This window comes from Ischnura elegans, chromosome 2 (assembly GCF_921293095.1).
Source record: "Ischnura elegans chromosome 2, ioIscEleg1.1, whole genome shotgun sequence".
In the NCBI taxonomy this organism is placed as follows: Eukaryota; Metazoa; Arthropoda; class Insecta; order Odonata; family Coenagrionidae; genus Ischnura; species Ischnura elegans.
In genome coordinates, this window is record NC_060247.1 from 5,728,206 (window position 1) to 5,746,700 (window position 18,495).

Sequence of the window (18,495 nt, forward strand, 5' to 3'; positions counted from 1 at the left end):
AAACATTTCGGAACGTGAATACGGAAATGAACGGTAAAACCATTTCTGAAGGAGAATAATTAGAGAAGCCCTCTAAAAAAAATATTAAAATCAAATTTTTAGATGGACTAAGGACGTGAGATTAGCTGATGTTAGCAGCCTATTAATTAGAGAATAACCATAAATATCGAGGAAGCCTCATTCATACACACCCTCCATTCCACTTCCTAATTCTATCCCCTTTATGGTATAAAATCGCAATATTAGAAACAAGATGCAATCAACTTTAAAATTTAATTTTTCATTACTTTATACATTCCACAGCCGTTTTCCCCAGGCAAAGATCAAGAATCTATGGTGGCTCTGAACTGCAGAGTAATTGACTCTTTTTTATTACCATGCTATTTTGAATGGCCCATTTTAGAGTAATATTTGTTCAGTTTCTTCAACGTATATGCAGGAAATTTGCATAATTACCCCATAATTACCCCCGTTGATTACCCTTACCAAATTTCTGATTCGCTGGAACTCAGTTTGAGAATGGAACATTAGAAAAAGATATGGCTCTCATTTTGAAATGAATATCACGAAATTCAGGGGTCATTTTATCCAGTCCTAGAATTGAAAGTAGAAGCGGTCATGAAAGAGTTTAGGGGAGGGTGTTAGAGGTTTGAAGGGAAAGAAAATTAATTTTTTAAGTAAACACGCAATGAAATACTTTCGTCAAAAGTGTTAGCAGGTAAAATAACTTTATAAATCTGCTCCTTGATAAAAATAACAGCTAACAAAGAGATAAGAAACATGATTTATCTTGTGAAATTTTGTTTAAGAACTGGTATTGTATCTATCACCTCATTAATGACAACTGTTCCTGATTAACATGATATTTAAATTAATGTAAAGTATTTAAATGTAATATTGAGCACATTATTGTAGCGATTGATCTCTCTTTTGACGATTCTAGAATAAGTTGATGCGATTGAAAGAAAGACTATTAAATAAATTAGCACCAAAAATTAGGAAAACCTGTCACAGGCGTTTCGCAATTACTGTCCGTTATAGCATGAAGAAGTCTTTTGTGACAAAAAAGAATACTTTAGAATAACCTTTCGTTATAACCTGGGTTCTCTAATGAAGTCCCCATCAATACTCTCCAGACAAAAGATTTTTTTTGCGAGAGCGAGAAGTTTTCTTTTGACAGTAAATTGGAAGCCGTAAGCATAGTTGAAAGGTCTAAAATTTTACGTCAGTCTCCAATTCACGATTGAAAAGAGGCAAGCTGAAATGGCGAGGAAAAATTCGGGAAATTTCCTGGCCCTCTTAAGCGTTTGGATAGAAGCAGGAATAAGCGTCTTCAGATCAAAGGGTCGGTACGTTTGTCCTCGGCTTTATTAAGGTGGTTCCTGGAAATGGCAAGACAAAGCTACTCGAATTTGATATCCCGAGCCTAAGGTCGACTAATGTTTTTTTGACTTCCAAATTTTGTGAATAATTCGTACATATGTAGGTACCTATTTATTATACTAGGTAGCTCACGTTCTTCCGTAAATGGGGTCTTATTTAAGTATTCTGGGCAAGGAACGCTTTCCAGTACTTGCAATGATGCTCCTTGACTGTAGAATGTATTTCTTAGCGTTTTACAGGAAAGATGTTTTTAGGCTTATCTTTAGGCTTATAAGGTTATAAAATGATATGATTAGTTACATACAAAATTAAGAATTTAGAACTAAAATGAGAACGCTATGTAATTAAGAACAAATCATCTTAAACATCATGGCCCATTCATTTGCATGCGGTTGCAAAAGACATGTTTACCAGATAATGTCGTACATCTCCGCGTCTTCAGTGTGAATATATATTAAAAACTTATTTCTGTTCATTTTAAGTTGAAAGAAGTGACACCAAAATCGTTTGTTGTGGTGTCACTGAGGTGCAAGCAGTAAATACCTCATTGAATAATTAACTGTAACTGGAGAAAATGTATTTATCCCTTTCGCAATTTATTCCCATGAGTTTTTGATTGCCGAGTTATAAATTGATCTGATCGAGAAAACATATACGTACCTATATATGATTCGGCAACGCAAAAAATGGGACTGTCATGTACAATCAGTAATTGGAGGTAATTTTATTATTGTTCCTTTTTTACTTTTCATCTTAACTCTAATTTGACGTAACACGCCTGAAAATGATGGAATTCATTGGAAGGGAACGAAAAGACTTCTATCAAATTATTCCCTGGAAGAGAAAGTTAAGTGTCACAAAAACTCTTTTCCAAAATTAGATAATATTTGCCACTGTTTCCCGAGCCTTACATGAATAACTTTAGTGAAAATTCAGGCAGGAATTAGAAAGGGACATGCATGCAGAATTGGGTGTATCAAATTTTGACAACTCCACACGTGCAAACGATTACGTTTCGGCTATGTTTCATAACCGATGACATATTGGAATATGAAATTTATGTTGTATTAAATCATAGCATCACATTTTTAAAAATTATCTTGATTTCATTTTTTTGCAGGAATATGCGTGACGCTGGTTCAAGGAATTTAATACTTCCTACGTTTCTAAGAACGCCTCACCTAAAATTTCTGGTCTGTCACCGAATTTTCCCTCGCTAAGATGTAAAATAGCGCTGAATTTCCTTCGGTTAATGGCTTTCCCTGCCCGGGTTACCAACTCAATTTGCGCCCCAGTTCTGCAACATTGAATCCTAAAAGCCGTGAATCACAAAAATAGTTTCAAAGGGGTACAGTAGAGAATACGGGCTGGTGGGCAAATAAAGACAGTTAACGGTTTCGTGGAAAGAATAAATTAGCACGGCGTCTCCGTAAATTAATTAATTCCTTTAGACCGGCGGAGTGTGGAAGCTGGTGACGGGCAGGGTCAAGTCCAAGAAGGACAGCTGGCGGTTGGGGGAACACATTTTTAAACTACCGCTTCCCTACTCCGTCTCTTTCATCTTCCATCCTCTCTAGCCCTTCATCTCTATCTTGCTCACCCCTACGCATTCGATAAAAGAGGAAGCCGCCATCCGCATGCTTATTATTTACGCCGTCAATAATTAAACTGGTCGAAAATGCCTTGTTTAGCCTTCGTGATATTGTGTTGTTGGAATTTTCGGTTTGATCGCGTAGCATCAAAAGGGCAGATGAGCATGTTTGCATGTAAAATGACGGCATATTAGTTTTTCATTGGATCACTTACGTAAAAATCTAAGCTTTCAGTTTACTGAGAAAAGATATTTGAAGGTTATGAAGGATTTTCTATTTGTGTGATTTTTTTACGATTCGTCAGGACACTTTCGTGACTTCCTTGGTGTCTGTAGTGAATTCGAGTACCTTCGTAACTTAGCTACCTTATCGAGTTAGGCTATTCTTGGCTTCCCTTTCAAGTATGTGTCACTAGAATGAAACAGACAGAGCGCTAGCGAAAAATGGAAAAACTGAATCGGAATAGCAAAACGGAATCTGATCTGAGACAGAATCACTGAGGAGGCCGTGGAAATTTGTCTAGTCAGCAACAGATTCAACAGGACTATACCTGAGCAAAGCTTTGAATCTCATTTTAAAAATGGCGGAAAAAGTAAGGCGGGGATCCTCCAATCACAGCCGGCCCCACCCCACTCACAGTACGTAATAAGTTCAGCAGATAAGTATGTACATAGGAATTTAGTACCTATATAAGACTGTATTCCTATACAGTCGTTACCTCAAAACTTGATATTAACCAGCCTTTGGTTTCTATTCTGTATTTTTGAATTCAAATTTCTAAATCATGTGAAGTCACAGACTTAGCCAAGCACGGTAATCATTTGGAAATTCAATAAGTGACTGCCCAGGGCTTGGAATCGCTTTCACGGGAACAGTTCATTTCCGTTGTGTCATTGTCTTTGCTTAGGGTAGAGAATGTCTCATTGAACGGATCGTTTGAAGGTCCAGCAGCTCTACGAATGTGGTCATTTTCCTTCTGTAATGCAGAATAACCACCTGAGGGCGATGGAAAAGTTTTCCATTGAAACGTCGGCAAGTTTCAATGAACAAATAAATACATACAAAATATAATTTCATCTCATTTACTTCTGCTCTGTGAAACTTATTCATTCACTCTGATGTCAATGGACGAATCGTGCGTTGAAAAGTTGGTGATGTGCAGCGAAATAAACCGGTGGAAATTCCGAGAAAACTTCTCGCAAATATCACATCCTTATTCATTGCTGTGTTTATATTTACTCTAAGATGTGTGGGTGTACGCGTGGGAGGTGGTGAAGATCTCCTTCCTCTCATGAGGGTACGCTCGGTCCCACTCACTCCGTCACGTCATCGCTCGCATTAAGGCAGTCGAGGAGCGTGAAGCGCAACGCTGCGCGTGTCGACACTTCCACCGCCTTTATGGCTCCCCACGGTTTTTGATGGCTGTGTTGACGGTGTCGTTTAAACTCCATCACAGGGCGCATTTTTTTCAATTTCACATTTTCCCTCCTCGTCAACCTCACGGAGCGGCAGGACATGATTTCGGGCACGAGGTTTTTGTGTCATCGTAGGAAAAAATAGTCCCCGGTGACAGTGATAAATTCGGTTATGAGCTCCAAAGGGTGTGGAAAAGGGTAAAGGATTTTTAAATTTATCAGGATCCTCATGGAATCAGGAAAACTGTATCAGAGTGTTCAAAAATACATATACATACTGACAGTAACAAAAAATTTTCATAACCAAATATAACCAAAAGTTTAGACAACCCCTGCCGCTAGAGACTGTGTAAATTCGGGTTATTGAATGTGATTTCATTGAATTACGACATGGAATTATAGTTCTCGTCATCCTATGAGGAGTACATTCGAGGTTCTCATGAAAATAATATGTACCCACCTACTAACTTTCACCAACCATTTCGGAGACGTCATACTAGATTAAAGGATGAAGGTAGTCCGTGGAATTTCCATCCGTTATACATGTTAAATGGACGGAATTTGTACAATTTGTTAGCGCCCCTATTAAAATTACGCATTGTTGTTGAAGTCAACCTGTATAATGATAAAGGTGTGGGAATAGCACAAAAAAAGGGATATGGCAATTTTCCAAAAGTTTATTTAATAATGTACGGCGCGTTTTGACTGTCTTGCCATTCTCAAGTACATTTAACTCACATTGTGCTTGTGAATGACCTGACATTCAAAACGCATCGTACATTGTGAAAATAAATTTGTGGAAAATTGCCATCTCTCATTTTCATTCAATAATTCTATGTTAACATGAGATCCGTTGCCCGGAACACCTTCTGATATTGTGCCACTCTGTGGACTATATAATATATGGCTTATATGCAGAAACAATTAGCGATGACTCGAAGGCAGGACTAAGCGTGCGATTCCAGCAGTCATTGGACAAAGGCGGCGTTCATAGAAAAGTTAAGTGCAGTCTTGTTAAGTTAACGGCTAAATCGGCGTGGGATTCGGTCGAATTTTAATTGGTGTGAAATTTGTGGAACACGCAGAGTCACAGAAATTTGTTTCATGTGCTATTCTTCGGTGCTTTGTGGACTCATAAACTGATAATCGTGGAAGAAGGCTGCTGGGGATGAAAAATAACATGGATAAAATTTGGAATTGAAAAGTAAACTTCAGTAAAAAGACATCGATACAGCTAAGAAATCAGAAAACAGTTTATTTCTATTTGTCACCACGAAAACAGTATTATTTGTCCTTAAAATCTGGGGGCCAAAGTAATTAACATTTGAGGCAATAAACAAGATTACCCTGATTCGGGATAACATAGTCAGGTGGCACTCAAACGTGGGACCTTCAGTTGGAAAATCCAGGGCTGTACCCCTTCGCCGCCGTGGTCGGAAAATTGTAATAAAGTGTGCGTCGCAATTTGCTGTTACTTCTACGCAAGAATGATAGGTGTCGTCTAGTACGCGTTATTTTTTATGAGCTTCCCAAAGCCGATTAGATAATTTTTCGGGAAGTGCTCCATAATTTTTCTCGATATTTTCCGTAAGCCGGGTTTTATGCTTCCTTTTCGCTCTTCTCTGTAAATATCTCTTTATCAGCTTCCTCCTTCCCCGTTCTTTGCGATTTCGATCCTATTCTGCACCCTTCCACACATTTCTCCCGCACCTTTCCTCTCCAGTTACTCTCTCTCTCTCCTCTGATTCCGATTCGTCAACTGACTTGACTCCTGCAAGCGTGATTTACCGCTCGAATAATTCATAATTCATGTTGACATCCGGACGTCCGCGTGGTACACGTTCATGCCTCTGCACTACTGAAACGGATACGAGCTTTAGAAATCGGCGTTTCAAACAACCAGCGTTACTGTATTTTCTTAGGTCCACGTGTACATATTTTTCCTCTTAAAGCGGGATCATAAACTCCCTTTCAGCATAATGTGCTTTTATTTAAGTTGAGTTTTTTCCAAAATAAAGAAGAGTAGGCGGGCTAAAGATATTAGTTTGATTAATGCACATAACTTATGATTTTTGGCGTGTATGTGTTTTGCAATAAATAATGCATCATAATGAGGCAAGTAAATAAGTGAAACTAACTATTCATGCTTCAAAAAATTCGTTAAAAGAAATTTATTCACTTTTCCTTAAAAATGTGCAATGAAGGAGCCATTCAAATTTGAAATGAAATCTGTCTTTAATCCCTTTTAAGATAATAATGTATCGTCAGAATTATTCATGATTTCTCAACTTGTTTCCAGCTGTGAAGGAATTTAATGTCCTAACCAGTTGCTGTGTCACATATTTATTGAATCATGCAACCTGCATTCATAATCTTTCCACGATAAATTATTGAAAACGATGCGCTTATAATCTCCGCTCAGGTTTAAATATTTAGATTTCACGGTTTACGTTTCTTCTTCACTTGGAAATCCAGCCACGTGCGTCTGCCGGCATCCATCGAATGACATGACATACGAACTCGTTCACTGCAGCCATCTCTTCCCCATACATTTCTCTCCGCGAGGATAGAAAGATGAAGTCTTCATCCCCGTGACCTTTGTCGCCCTGTTACTGCGACACGGCAGCCGTCGTAAAGGTCTCGTTCGCGTATTTTACGGCCTGGAAGACGGTAAAACGTATCACGTAGGATTCCTCCCTTTCCTCGAATGGAAACACGTGTGGAGCCAAGGGAAATACGAGGTTTAGGGGTGGAGCTGGGGAGGTTCCGGAGATTTTTAAGGATCAGTGGGATAGATGGGAAGGAGGAGGATTTTTTTTGGGAGATGAGGGAATATCATCGGTCGGGAGGGATTGGGACGCGGGTGCATTGGAGGGGACTAGAGACAGTCCACTAGGCAGGGTCTCTAGGCCACTAGGAGAGGCTTAGGAGAGCTGAAGGCCCGTCCTGCCTATAGGGGAAAGTGGCGGATTGTGCGGAAACAGGGGCGAGAATAAGCTGCCGGGATAATGAGATGAAGTAGGAAGTCTCTGGGGTGTCGCGACCGGGTCCATCGTGGGTGTGGGTCGGGGAAAGAGGATTAAGGGGAGGGGGGGTGAATAAGGGAGGGGAAGGGAGGTAGGATCTCCATGGCGACGGATGGGACAGTAGAGGAAGAAAGAGAGGGATAATGGGAACGGTATATAGGCATTTCAGGACGCACGAGAGGGATGTCTGGTTGAGGATGGGCGGCCATTTTACGAAAAAATATATTATTATCATCATAATGAGCTCTTTTTTATTATTTCGATGCTCTGATGACGATATGTAATGGGTACGGCCCACCACCTCGAAGTCGCGGGTCGCACGCTTTGAATTGCGTGAGTTCTCGCCCTTGGTGTCGGGAAGCGAATAAATCACACACAAGTATTTTAAGTTTTTACCCAAAGTTTATTTCCCTTTAAAATCCCAGTTTCCAAATCAATTAAATGAGAATACATAAAGTAATGATGAATCAGTGCGTCTACAATAGCCATAATTTAGAATATAATACCCAATACATAATTACCAATGTCTCGGGAAGGAGGGGAGCTGCTGCTGGTGATGGCATGGGTGGATAGCGAGACGCTTCGGTCGCACGGGCCAAACGCACCGCACTTCGATTCCAACCGACGCGTCGCGACGGCTACATTGCTGACTGACCACTGGTGAGTCTATCGGTGACTGAGTAATTGCGTCAAGTAGGTGAGTGTGTTACTGTATGCCAATAGCATCTCGACCGTGTCATTATATAGGGAAGTGGGACCAGGATGTTGCCATCAAAGAGGAAGGGGAAGAGGACGGTTAGGCGTTCTTGAAAGTGAAGAGGTACAAATCCCTAGGCATAGTTTGTCATAGACGTTTGTCCCTATTCTGAGACGTCACACAACAACATATTTATGCATATTTTGGAAATGGAAATCTTCCATTCCCGGATCACTACCGATAGACAACTCGTACATCGAAACGTCGGCCGAGATGGAGTTGGAAAACCTGACCCGGTGGAAATCCCGTGTAACCTTCCTAGATTCTATACGCCGAGAAAGCCTGCGATCATTATTCGTGACCGAAATTTGACAGCCATAACCCTTGTTGATGATAAGTTGATGACGACACTGACTAATTCCGATCGAGTAATCGCTTCTTTGCCACTACCCGGCCATAGGTACGTGTAAGGTCCTCGTGAATAGTCTGGTAAACTGATTTTGACTTTACAAACATGGAATTCTTTGCAGGTGCCTACTAAACTATCTTTACGTTCTAGGTATGTATGTTCTATTGTACATCTGATTTTTTATCCGGAACCCACCGTGCATCGCCCCTAAGGCGTATGTGTAGTTTGATATTTAACAATGAAATAGAAGCTGTTTCAAAAAAATACTTGGTAAGTAAGTGTAGATTACTTCTCAATGTTTTAAGCTTTCTGCACTCTACTCGGAAATCCGAAACGTATTTTGGTAGGAAATAAGATAAGATGCCTCTTGCTTTAAAATACTGTAGTAGGATACCAAGTAGTAATGTAACTCAGAATTATCGCTCCCAATCGGAAGTAAAAATAAAAATTTGCCATTCTAGCAATAGTAATTAATTATTTCAATGTAAATTCAAGCAGGCACTGCTATATTAAGACCAATTCAAAGTTTCTGGGCTCCATGTTTTAACAATTCTCTGGGATTTCATAGCTATGAAGCAAGTATAAATCATATGAAATTGTCTTTTCATTCCAGTGATATTACAATTGCTCCCGAAATTTGGATTGAAAGGTGTCCATGAATAAACTTTTATTTTATTCCCATACCGCGTGCTTATTTTCTTTCAGCATTTTGAACAAATCCGTATATATAACCCCGTTCCACCGGGACCTCTAATTTCTTTTTATAATTTTTCTTGACGAGCCGTAAAAATGCGTTGGTAAGAACGCAAAAATCCAAAATTGATTATGAGTCAGTGAAGCTCGAACCACCAGGAAAATGAGAAAAAGCGTGTTACATTTCAGGCATATAAAAACGTGAAAATTAAAGTCTATAGCTGTTTCACATCCATTTAAAACAAAACTTACTTTAGCTGAAAATAGAATAAATGAAAAATTTGATTCTTAATTATATTGCCATGAATGCTTAGTAGTTTATTTATTCCGTTAGTGAAGTGGTCGTTCGGTCCATGGAATAGAGCTATCGATTTTTCTTATTCGAGACCCCGATGCCAATTTGCAATTGATCCAAACAAAAAACTACGTGCTTTGTATGGCTGGCACTAATTGAGTAAAATATGTACCTCAAGTTAGCCGTTTAAGGGTTAGACGAATCAGGTATTTTTAAACAGTCTCGTAACATGCCTCGCAAAGAGTCTGGCCCTTGTGATGGAATATTTCACAACTAGTTCGTCCCCGTAAAATAGGTGTTTCAGGTGGCCACAGGCCTCCAAAGACAAGTATTATTTGTTTTCATTATAGAATTTCCCATTCAGTTGCCTTGGAAGACTGATTCTCAATTGATACGAAAACTTCTGCACAATTCGTCATTTTGCTATAAAATGTGCTGTTACGTTGAATACTCTTGAGAATGTGTGCTTGGCACTTATGGATTTATACAGTTGCACTGGTGGCTTAGCCTCTGATTTATCCTCATATACTGTATTGGTGCTATATTTTATAGAAGATGTGAATGCATGCATTTTTATGACTAAATACCAAATGTTTATTTGAAAATTGGAGGATGTTTAAGTTTCCCTCATTCTATCGCCCCAAAAAATTATGTAAAAGAGCAATTCATTCAGGTGTTTTATTATTATTAATGTAAATAGTAATTTTTGCGATAGAAATAACGGTGAGAATGCGACGTGAGGTATTATTTTGAATTCGTAATTTATACATGATGAATAAATTATTTAAAATACTTCTACACCGTAAAAATCAATAGTTTTTAAGTTTGTATTATTTTTAATAACTAACTTAAATGAAGTACTATTACGGGAATAACGTGTAGCTTGGGCAGAGGGGGTCATGGCATGAGAGAATGGCTGTGACTTCCAGGAGGAGAGGAGGAAGGTTTGGTGAGACCTGGATGCCGCGTGGGGATGGAGGGAAGGCTCACGAGGGATGATGCACCGTGGAATAGGAGGGTGTAAGGGGAGGAGAGGCTGGAGAGATGAAAGAAACCCGAGATGGGGGGAGGGTGGGTGGATTTCCTCCCCCCTGATTGGCTGCTGCGGGAGGGATTTCCCGGCTTGCAGGATAAAAGGAGAAGTCGAGGGGAAGGGACTTCCGGTGGCGGTGGATTGGCCCTCGATGGCGCGACTTCATCTGCTCTCGGGCACCGCCTTAAGAAGAGGGGACTTATAAGTCAAAGAAAAGAGTGCGAAAGATTGGAGACGGATGGGTGTCCCAAAGAGGAGAGAGATTTGGTGCAGGAGAGGTAGAGAGAGGTAGAATGAAGCTATGAAAAGGGTGGGGTGGTGCGGGGGACAACATGTCTTTATGTATTTGAGTAGCGTTACAAAATACTTCGCTGAGTGGGATGATGCTCTTATAGCCATGAGTACAAAGGAGTGACGTGGAGGATGAGAGTGCGTGTGCATGATGGGAAAAGATGAAATTACGCCTTCGGAAACGATTCCCCGGAGGACATGGTGGGAGATATTATAGAGCCCTGACTCCTATGAGGTACCGCCTCTTTTCTTCGTTGCTGGGCGACTAAACGGTCCCCGAGTGGATCGTGTTGATCTTATGGACCGTGAAGATATTTACAGCATTAGCACGGTCTCTGAAGCTCCATTTTCCGTAGAATATCTTACCCACGCGTGTTTACGTTTCTCTTGGCTAGAATTTTTTTCTGTCTCACAACAATGCATTTAGTTTTCTCGGCTAACGTTGGGAGTTGGGGTGAATCGTAATTTAAGTAATGCTGCAGAGGTTTAGACATATTAGTTTCAATGAGTATTGAAGAAATAATTCCGAATTTTTATTGCAAATTTCAATATAGCTAGAAGAAGGAAGCTATTCCTCTTAATGTATATTAACTGTTATCGCGTGTACTTAATTTATATTGTTACATTTGCTAATATCTCTTAGCTAACGACAGCTTCGTTTTGATTTCAGATTTGATGCCACTCATGACTATGACTAAATCAACTATATTGTCTCTATTACTTAAATTTTAATGTCAGGAGCAGATGTACTATCGATGTGGAAATCTATTGGCTTGCTCTCAATAAAATTACCCATGGAGTAGTGTGGCTGCATAATGCATCGGTGACGTGAAAGGACACTGTGCATATAGGTACAGTGTTGAAACTTTGCTCTGTATAGTGTCAACCAATGGTGACCGAAATTCCTCTCCTGTTTGAGGAATTATTATTATCTTAAAATTTTCTTATTTATAGATTTGCTCTGGCAGCTATAGCAATGTTGAGCTAAATATATTTTATGAATAAATGGATTTCATTCGGATACTGTAGAATATCGGTAGTAGTTCCTTTGAGATCATTTGCAAATATACCCGTGCTTGACGTATTTAGCTCTTCATTCCTACGGTCTTATTCTACATCAAAGTCCAGCCAGTGGTCTGGTCGCGTGTAGAACATATTTGCTACAAGTCATTCGAAACATTTTGAAATTGGCACATTTTATGACGTAATTGTGAAGCTATTTTACCGAAACAATGAAATTAAATATAATTTTAAAATGTACTTTGATTAATTCACTTAATAATACAATTTTGAAGGATTGATTATCACGAAGGTGCCAACAAAAAGATACGTATGTGAGAAAATGGTTGATCCATAAAATTCATTTGGTCTCCTCTCTAAAGCAGATATCATGTATAATGACGTCAAGTAAGTTTAATAAAGCTGTATTTTGTTTTCTGAATGTCTAAATTATACCGAAGAAAACGCATTTGCCGTTGAGCCATGCCCAAGTTTGGATGGAAATGGTCGGCGTCGTGGAACCTTCTCTTCTTCCCAACACTATAAATCCACGTAAAAGTTTACCATATTTGTACGTTTTTGATTAATTTCACTGGCACTTACTCTTGTAGTGCATTTATTAATTTTGATTATCTCTTCGTGAGCATGATTTTTTGGAAAAACTCCACGGTAACGAGAATTACGCCAGAAAGACATTTGAAACCTCTTAGATACATTTTTTAATGAATTACAATAGCACAGTTCAGGTACTTCCAATAGTGATTAAATATATTGTCAATTCATTTTAAAACCTTCAGGTATACAGCACTACTATACTAGAGAGATACTAGACTACATAGGCATAAGGAGCTAGAGTAACTTTTCATTCGAATAGGTTTAGTTGAATGTTTTGAAACAATAAGAAACAGCGAAAACATTGTAATATATCCCTTGATAATGTCCAAGAATCCAAAGATCTGAAGAGTTTTTCCGAATGAACGTATCTTGTGACAGTTTGTGTAATAGATGGTGACACGAAATGTGTTATGACAAATCCCTCTGGCAGTAAGTTGACAAGAAGAACAGAATAAAACTCAGGGGCAGATTGTCTCTCTCTCCGAGCCGCCAGTTCCTATGACCGATTTAGTGCCGAAGACGGACGGGCAGGGGTGGGATTACGAAAGCGAACGGTAGGAATCCCTCTGCCTCCGGCTCCGTCGACGACATTTAAATATGTTAAAGCAGACGAGTCTCACGACTGCAGAGGATGGGTTCGAGAAAAAGGAGCAGTGTGAGGGGACGATAGCGAGTTCCATTTAAGAAATCCGTCCGTCATAGCGTCTCCGAGGATGGGAAGTCGGACGTCAGGAACACGCTGACGTGGAGTCGGAAGGGATCAGTCTTGAGAAGATCCCTGAACTTATTTGTGCATGCGTCAAGACAGAGGTTATTACGATGAGTTGAAGGGATGAAAAAATACAATTTAAAGCTCATCGTGAAGGCATCGGATTTGCTTGCCTACAGCAATGGTGATTAATTAACCAATGAGCGTTTATTTGAATTGAGTTGCGTGTAAGAAACCGGAAACAAAGACTACTTACGTGAAAAGGGTACAAAATTTGTGGCGTGATACTTACTCTCAGCTTTTACCAGCGATCAATCACTAATGACTTAGGTGCGTGTAATAGCACCATGTGAAGGTCACTTCATTCTCTGCATTTGCTCGCGACGTTCAGCGCTCACGTGTCATTTGATGTGTCCTTCGATGCAGTAGGGAATGGAATATTGAATCAGAATCACAGTTTTAGGCTTTAAGACTTAGGCTCTTTTTTCATTCTCTACTCTGAATAAGATCCAATATTTTGAAAGAGGTGAGCGCTCTCCATGTAAGGAAAACGGATATCTTGAGGCTCATGGTAAAAAGAGGTTTGAAATAAATAGATTAATTAGAATTCTCTCCGCGATGAAGGGAGTGCCCGCGAGTAAATTGGTACTCCATCACAAGTGAATAAAGAGCTTAATAAGCAAGATATAAGGCGCCTGGTTGGACACACAAGGTGATTGTGGATGAGGGGTAAAGCGGGGAGTAGTGGAGTGGGGAGAGTGTGGTGGGGAAGATCGTTTCTCGCTTAATGAGGCACACATCTGTCACGGAAGGAAGTGACAGGCAGTTAAGCAATAGAATGATAATCGTCGGAATCAAATATGTTCAAAGTGAAGTAGAATTATAGACTGTGTGATCGAGTTGACGTGGTGGCTAGAGTGTTGGCTCATCACCCTGTGTGTCTGGGTTTAATTATTGGCGGTGACGTAGATTTTTCGAAGACTGCCCGATCTCTGCGAGTTTGCTTCGTGGAGGGCACTTACAGAAGTACAGCCATCCATCCGCCGGATGGTTCATTAAGCCCTTGGCGCCGGTCTTAAAGACTTGGCTGACATTGCCGAGTTCCTCTCGTCACTTCCTTACCCTTCTGCATTGGTGCATGTGACCTCAGCTGACGGTCTCTTCAACCAAATAAAATAACAGCAATTGACACTTTCTTTTTCCACTTTTTGTCACTGGACTGTAACAATCTTGTGTTGCTCCGTAATGTTAATATTTTTTGATGAGATAGATAGGTATTATATTTCTGCTCTTGGTACCGTTAACTGAACGTAGTTACCATGATCGTGGTTGGATCGTGATAACGTGGTTGGATCGAATACTAGCTTGCTTATCTTAAGGCCTAGTTATCGAATTCCGCCAGGGTGAAAGTGACTCAATTCGCAGAATGCTTGTACGCGACTCTCCCACAAATACATAATAAAGATAGATCTAAAGGTTATAAATTTTGATGGAATTTGGACGAAATGATTTGTTCTGACGTGAACTCGGTTCTCGAAAGAGATGGGTCGTAATCACAAAATCTTACTGTTATCAAAAAATTACTCTTCGAGTACCGATAGAATTGGTGGATTTGAACAATATGATCTCATGCGATGGAGTCAAAATGAATCTCAACCGACGTCGTCTAGTTTCCGTCTAGTTTTCTTCCAAATGTTCAATTCATACCTTTTTCACCCACTGCTACCTGATCTCACTCCAGTTTAGTCACATGTGCCTACGACTTAAATTACGCAATTAAGGGAGAAAAAGTAATTATTTTGTAGTTTTTACGATTACTAATTAATATTTATTATTGGAAATCTGTATTCCTTTCCATAGGCAACTATAGGGAAGTGAGAACTTCCCACTCCCCTTGTCCGATAATTGTGTTGTGACCGGGATTATTAAGGTTCACTGGGATTATTTTCGATAACTGTGACATTGGAAGACTTCCCCATTTCTGTTGTCCTTTTTTGTTTTCCACTTGTCTGTTTTTCCCATTTGTCTGTTTGGCACTGAGAAGGTGAATATAGTTTCACATTCGACCTTTGCACATCGCCGTCAGCCGTTTCCCTTTGGGACAAAAATTATTTGCATCTCCCGGGCTTTTTCTGTGTATTTATTTTATAAGTTATGGAAACTTCCCGCTGCTTCTCCTCCTCCGCCTCCAGCGCAGACAATCCATGGCAGACTCTACGTATTGACTCACACGGCTACCATTGCGGTCTGTCATCGCTTGCTGGTCATTGTGGTCGGTTCAGCTTATCGGTAAGACTTTTCGCCCTTTAGTCTTTAGTGTATTAACGCCATAACTGGTAGGTACCTCTTGTCACCTCCGTCACGAGTATACTCACTCACTATGCCTTCACTGTAAATAAGTTTGCTGTGAGTATATATTTTTCGATCAACTCGAAGTTGTGTGTCTGTTAATCTCACCATTCCGGCGCCAAGGGCGAGAATCCTAATCATATTTAATTGTTAGCGGCACTCGTCAAAGGGCCGTGCACAACAATTGTGTTATTCACGATACTAAAGCTTAGTACGATATGATGTAGCTGGGGCGATCTAAGACTAGTTCGCCCCAGCCTAATTCGTTTAACATACGTGTAACTTTTTTTCTGTAAAAGTGAACAAATGACGAAAAAATACTGAGAATGAACTGGAAAAGTGGAAAACATCGCAGTGAATAAATGAAATGGGTACTTACTAGGGATGGACAGGTCCAGGATTTTTTTTCGGATCCGGATTCGGATCGGATCCTTGATTTTCGGAGCCGGATCTTTCGGATCGGATATTTTCGGATCCAAATGCATTTTCATATTTCTGCTTTTAAACGAAGTAATTATTCAAGTGCTTTCCTTCATAAAAGGAAACTAAATGTTGAAAAATCATGAATTTACAATAGATTTCTTTGAAAAATTATGTTTTTTTACGATTATGAAGGGTGTTAAAATTATTTTTAAACCCTCTACTTTGTACCCTGTTATTTAAAAATTTCCCCCCCTGGTGTTGGACCCCCCCCCCCCAACGAAAACAATGATTTATGGTCCGTGAGATTTCGGAAAAAAAACAGATGCACGGACTAATGGACGGCCGAGGGTGGTTTTCTGAAATCTGTGACGTAGTTACTTTTGACGTAGTTATTATCCTAGGACGCTGAAATTTCCCCGATGATTGTTCAATATCTTGGGAAGAGTCACACTATGTGCCAGTCGTATTTTGCCTTTTTTCTTTTCCACGGCTGAAATTCTACAACGTGACTTCGGATCCAGATCCGATGTCTTTCGCGACTTTGAATCCGGTGTATCCGATGAAGGGCAATATCCGCGGATATTCGGATCCGAGGTATCCGATCCGACCATCCCTAGTACTTACTATGAAATTGTTCTTCGTAGTGTCCTTTGAGAGAAGTGATTCAAGAGCAAAACGGGATGGAGTCGGGGTAGAAAAAAATAAAGTTTCTAGGATCAGAGGGGAGGAAGATGGAGACTGGAAGGTGATGGGCGAAGAGTGAGGGAGGAGAGACAATTGAGGAGAGGAAGGAGGAGGGGGAGCGAGGGATAGAGAGAGAGGTGGTGGAGGCAATGAGGCGGGGGGTGGGGGGGGGGGGGGGGTCGAAGGGTAATTTCATCGCGTCATCGGAGGACAAGAGGAGGCTGCCACGCAAGATCGTCCCTCATGTGCGTGGGTTTCTGTCGCCACCTCTGTGTCTCTCTCGTTTTTTTTCGCTTCCCGTGGAGTGTTTTTTTGACCGACAGAGAGCATTCAAAATGAGTTCGCTTCCTTTTAAGAGTTTTTTTTTTTAATTTCTCACCCTTTTAAAGGGCTGGCTCCCGTGCGGTGACATTATATGCTGTGACACTTTACTCACGGGTCACCAAATGGATTATCTCTGCCTAATTAAATCTCTCGGGGAAGTAAGTATTTGAGCAATTAAAAATGATTATTAGGGGGATTTCACTCGGATGCGAATGACTGAAGGAAACCTACCAGTGTTTTTGGAGCCGAACCTGTATTGGGAATTCTTAGGCGATGATATTGTCGGATTTTAGTGTCTATAATCCAGGTTAATTCTTTTTATTTAATATGGGCTTAAATATATTCTTAAGTTCCACAGTCAGAGCATGAGACTTTATTCTTATATTTTTGGTCAAATATAATTTTATTTGAAGTCTGGTTTTTCTCATATATAACCTGCCAACCAAAACGGCTTTGTCAGCATATCGCTGTCATTTTTAACTGTTACCTTTACCATTTTATAATGTATGTTCCCATTATTTATAATGATACTTTTACTTATTGTTCTCCACTTTAACAGAAGTGGATGTCAACAATGGTGGGGAGTGAGTTGTCAATAGTGGTGAACTAAGGGGATATCCAATTTACACTAGAGAGAATGGTAATTTTGTTCGGACCCTTACTACAGCTAGGACTTTACCCCATACTTAGGCCCCCCTTGTCCCCATCCTGGATCCGCTACTAGATGTCAATATCTCTGATTGTTACCTCTTGTGTGAATTCGGTTTGTTTTGGGAGCTATCATTGTTCGTACGGGTCTGATTTGCACAATTTCACCTAAGGTACTGTTGTTGACCGTCCTCCTCTGTAAAGGAAATTCGAGCGAAAAATATGTAAAAACCTTTGCGAAAATCGTGAGAAAACAGCAACCAGCTGCATTGCAGAAGCAAATAATAGTAGCCAGTGGACCCTTTGTGCACTGCTTACTACTCCGAGTTGGCTTTTGCCTTTTATAGATGTAACTATTGTTGGTGGTGGTTGTGCTGCTCTTCACACCTGTTTGTCCATTTTGTACTATATGGTAGTTACATCAAAGTTGTGCTTCTCCTCCGAAACGAATGCCTATCCGTCTTGCCCGAAGCCACAATATTATAAACGTGTACAAAACTTTCATATATATTTTGCGGTCAGTGGAAGACTTCAGTCACAAATTAACCCTAAAGAAACGTGCAATCGAGCAAATAGAAAGTATGATTGATCAATAGACAATTAGTGCAAAAACATACACAAACCTTAGCGAAAATTGTAAGGAAACAACAGCAATCGTTCTTATTCAATTCAACAACAAAACTCGCGTCTTTATTGTTTAATTTTACTGTTATGGCGTCGCCAAACCGATCCGCTTACCCGGCTTACGCGAGTTCTATTAATTAAATTAAATTTAATTAATAGAACTCGCGTATAAATTTAATCAATAGAAATTAAATTCTTGTCGTCATTGGAATATCCTTGTTCCTGAAGAAATAGTTCCGCAATGGAATTTATTGCTTATCATTCTCATTCATTGCGGGCTCGCGTG